This window comes from Lycium ferocissimum, chromosome 8 (assembly GCF_029784015.1).
Source record: "Lycium ferocissimum isolate CSIRO_LF1 chromosome 8, AGI_CSIRO_Lferr_CH_V1, whole genome shotgun sequence".
NCBI classification, from domain to species: Eukaryota; Viridiplantae; Streptophyta; class Magnoliopsida; order Solanales; family Solanaceae; genus Lycium; species Lycium ferocissimum.
The window spans coordinates 44094361-44099209 of record NC_081349.1 but is presented as its reverse complement, the minus strand read 5'-3'; the positions used below and the strand labels follow the sequence as shown (position 1 = coordinate 44099209).

At 33.7% G+C, this 4849-nt stretch overlaps 1 long non-coding RNA gene across 1 annotated transcript; it reads left to right on the top strand.

The window, feature by feature from the left end:
• The first annotated feature begins 3767 nt into the window (after window positions 1-3767).
• On the top strand, window positions 3768-4641 carry LOC132066993 (uncharacterized). The gene is made up of 3 exons (XR_009416980.1): window positions 3768-4026; window positions 4117-4272; window positions 4354-4641. It is a non-coding gene; the product is annotated as an uncharacterized LOC132066993 (long non-coding RNA).
• Window positions 4642-4849: the final 208 nt, after the last annotated feature.

Below are 4849 nucleotides of genomic sequence, written 5' to 3'. Positions count from 1 at the left end.
TTACTTAGTACACCTCATTAGTGTACTCTCTTTTAAACCTGTATCTTTTTGTTTCTCTTAAACAAATTTTATGTGTTTTTAAAATATTTTTAGAGAGTCATAAAGTACGTAAAAATTGTGAATGATCTGGAATAAGATTAGATTCATAATCTAATTAACATAGGTTAATATTAACATGAGTTTGTATTATAAGGGATTAGGAAAAGATGCAAATATGCTACTGAACTTAACGAAATAGCTCATACATGCCACTCGTAAAAGGGGGTGGGGACTGGTACGCAATGACGGGTTTACATAGTGCCACATGGCAAAATCTGGTAGTAGCAGAGCTCCGTTAGTGGTTAGTGGCACAAATAAGCCAAATACGTTACGGTGATGACATTTTTATGCCCAACTACTAACGAGTGGCATGAACATGCCATTTCCGATTATTGGATGACATGTTTAAAGTTTTTCACTTTATTTAATTACAATTGTTTATTCAACTAATGATGATTCCTCTAATGACTTGCTAATGGCCACAAATTCCAGTAACTTACTTCCATTTCTCCGCCATTTCACTATTCAAATTAACTCTTCAATTGCTCTCTGAATAATCATTCCCCTTTCCCAAATTATAGCCCTCGTTTTTCACTTTTTTTTTTCTCGGCCCAAGTGGTGACCAAACGAAATTTTTAGGGGAAAAGACTAGGGCTGGGCATAAATACCGAAAACCAAAAAACCGGACCGAACTGAATTAATTCGGTTTTTCGGGTTTTCGGTTCGGATTCGGTTTTGGTTTCGGTTTTCAGAAATTTCGTTGTTCGGGGTTTAGTGTTCGGTTTTTCGGTTTTTCGGTTTTTCGGTTTAAACCGAAATTTTATAAATTAGCCAAAAAAATCAAATAGTCCAAGCAGTTTTATGTTGTTGGTGCTACTGCTAGTTTGGCTCTTTGGTTTGGTGCTACCAAACATAAAAATAGCTCTTGGTTTATGTAATTTTGAGCATGCTAACAAAGGATTTCTACTGGATTATTGCTTCTAATATTATCATTAGTGCTAAAGAATATTACATGTGGTACGACAACGAACGACTTTCATTTACATAGCTCATCGACATCATGTCATATATTATTTTATGCACCCATGCAACTTCGGTAAGCAAAGGATTTACAAAAATGCATACAATGAATGTAGCTTTGCATTGAAAGTAGCACTGAAATTTGACAATGAATGTTTAGCCTCAGGAGGGTCAATAACACCAAAGACACATTGTTTCTACAACTTCACGATTTTAGTCGTTTGTATTTTTGGTGCAAGGAGAAAGTACCATGTTATCATGATAGTTGGTCTATCTTGGTGGAAGATAATCGTGACTCGAAAGCGAAGTCACGTGCATATAAAAAAAACGAATTGAAAAAGCGAAACGAAAACGGCAAGACTTCAAAAACCAAAGCCAAAAAAAAAAGACGAACTAGTTTGGTTAGGTGTTAGTTAATCACCTTCAAAAACAAAACCGAAATAGCGAGTTTGAAAAAAAACGCAAAAACGAACGCCCACCACAGAAAGGACAACGTGTCCGCTCGAAACTAATCCCACATTTAATCAACATTTTTGACTTAATCCCACCGAAGGTCGGCCCAAATTAATGCCAAAAAATGGTCGGCCGGCCCAAAATAATGCCATGGCTGGCCAGCCCAACAACCTAGGCACTTAAAAAAAAAAAAAACTTTTTGTGGCGACTAAGTCATCGCCACTAAAGGGCTGCTACAACATATATACATATGTTGGAATTACATATACACTTTGTATACAAGAATGATACAGTTTATACACATTTGCTGGAATTAATCATACATTTATTATACATAAATTATACGTTAATTATACATTTATTATACACATATTATACAATAATGATATGATATTTTTTTTTACATATACAATAGTGATACATATTATATACCACAATGATACGGTTTCTATAATACATTTTTTATACGTATGATACACTTTCTATACAAAATCGATACAATTTATATATACATCGGAATTATATATACACTTTCTATACAAAAATGATACATATTATATACAAAAATGATACAATTTTCTATTCTATACGAGGCGATTTACCTTTCTTTGATACTCATTATATACACAAATGATACATATTATATACAAAAATGATAAATACCTTAGTGATTCATATTTTATACAGTTTCTATATATTACAAATAGGTACTGATACATATTTTATACACAAATGACACATATTATATATAAAAATCGCCTCAAACATTTTTGTGTTTGGGTTTTTATTTGAAAATTGTCTTATTTAAGTTTTGGCTAATGGATGGGATTTGTTTAATTGCTACATTTTGGGTTTGAGAAAAATTGGGCTAGAGGATGGGATTATTTATGGCCGAGCGCCCATATATGTCTTTTTCCCAAATTTTTATAGGAAAAAACCCTGATCCCCTTACTGGTTGAATATAATTCAGTGAATTGGATTGGACCATATTGTGTTTGCTTCCCCTATTAATCGAAAAAAACGTCAACTTTGACTTGTCATTGTTATTTCTGATTTTCACGATTTTTGTTGCACACTTTTTGCCTTGTACTCTCACAAATAAGCTATATTTATTTTTCGTTATATCTTTTTAGCATATTTGCTCATGTCATTCAACTTTTGGATCATATTTGCCCTTGTACTCTAAAAAAAGTCATATTTACCTCTACCAATACAAGGGCAAATCCGTATTTTAACTCTGTATTTGAGCATTACTAAAAAAAAAATTTTTTGAGCATTTCACTCAATATGCGAAAACAAAAGAAAAAAAATGAGACAAAATGTTAGACGATATTGTGGTGCTCTCAGACCTTTTACTCAGATAGGCGCTTTGGCTGGAGCTAGATTATTGTAGAGAACGACAAAATGTTGTTGTTGTTCCATATAATGATGTATGACAGCTCAAGTTCATGGATCCTTCCAGTTAGGTGCGTTTGGTACTGAGGAAAATATTTTTGAAGAGTTTTTTTACATCATTTTCCAGTGCTTGGTTGATAATAATGTAGGTGACGTTTTCTTGAAATTGAAGGTGACATACATTAATCATATAAAATGCAGGATAATGATAGTACTTTTGGTGATTTTCTTTATTGGTGAAATGTGAAAACCATGTACAGTTGTTAGTTGATTCAAGTGATAAAGAATTAGAAAATATCTTAAAGAAGAAATGACTTTCATCCAAAAATAAGAGAAGTATTTTTTCATTTGGAGAGTAACCAAACACAGGAAAAATATTTACTTGGATTTTGTTTTTTTGGTTATATCAAGCACCTTGGTTGTTGCTTTTCTCGTTTATAGTGACAGTTATGTATGGATGTTGCCTCTGCCTTTTTTCTTTCAGTTGGGTGGATCCGAAACTGTTCGAATTTTCAATTTAATAGATACCATGATATTGGAACCTATAGATGGATGAAATAGGATAAGAAAAGCTAGAATTGCAAGGATTGGGTTGAATCTACTGGATACATTTTCTGATTCATTATATCCACAAAAGCTGACTTTAGGCCTGAAATACAATTTAGACCTCTTTAGAAACATTGAAGATATTCTACCATAGGAGCTAGCCTTTTTTGACAAATATTTTCTACCATAGGAGCATTGTTTTTCCACCTTTACGTTGTGTGCTTATTGTGACCCTAACCTGAATCTTAAACTAGGAACTGTATTGGATCAACATCAGGGGTTACCCCGTGCATCCACGCCTAGAGTGGGGCGGGGGGAGAGTGGACGCGCATTATAACCAAAAATCATAACTTATTATTGGATGACTGGTGTACACAGCAAAGGTGTATAACTTTTAGTGATTGGACGTGCATTATAATCTTCCTCATTATTTTTTTTCCATTTTTTGGAGGTTAAAATCACAATCAGATCCATTACTTAACAATCACAAAAATGGAGTCGAAAGAATCAAGCAGAGAAGAATTATCCTCAGCAAAAGCAGTTCTTGTTGGAGCTCTCGCTCCAGGAGTCAACGTATGTAGAATCTTCCCCTCTACACTTAACGTTTAAACTTTAAATTCATTGATTCAAGCAGCTGATATTTTATTTTATTTTTTGGATCAGGCTCCTACTTGGAAATATGCTGAAGATTGCATTTTTTATGCTGGTTGTGTGTCTTGCTGTTATATTGGGCTTGGCTTTTTCCAGAAGTGACTACTCTTTGGCTCTCCATGTTGCATTCCTCTTTTTAATAACTGGAACCCTCTTCGTACTTAGCAGGTATTTTGCGGCTTTTATCATTCGATGTCGGAGATTTAACTTGTATGATTCAAGTAGTTGATATTTTGTTTTTGGATTCAGGCTCCTACTTGGAATACGCTGAAGATTGCATTTTTGATGCTGGTTGTGTGTCTTGCTGTTATGTTGGGCTTGGTTTTTTCCTCATGTGACTTCTCTTTGACTCTCCATGTTGCAACCTCTTTTTAATAACTGGAACCCTCTTCGTACTTCTTAGCAGATATTTTGCGGCTTTTATCATTTGATGTTGGAGATTTAACTTGTATTCTTGTATTAGTTCTTTTGCTTACATGTGATGTGAATGTACTTCAAAACTGTTAAGAAGTAAGCTTGAATAATTGGATCGCTGTATTTTCATAAATAAGTAAACAATACTTACTTTCCCAGGTGAGTTGCCTAGATTCCCACTTCAAAAAAATCTTTGATGTTGTCAGGGCGTATATAGCATTCAATTGAACCCCTAACTTTTGATACAGAGCATAAATTTATGTATAAAAATTAATTAAATTGCAATAAATAGTAGACATGAACCTATAACTTTTAAAATACAATGGGTTCC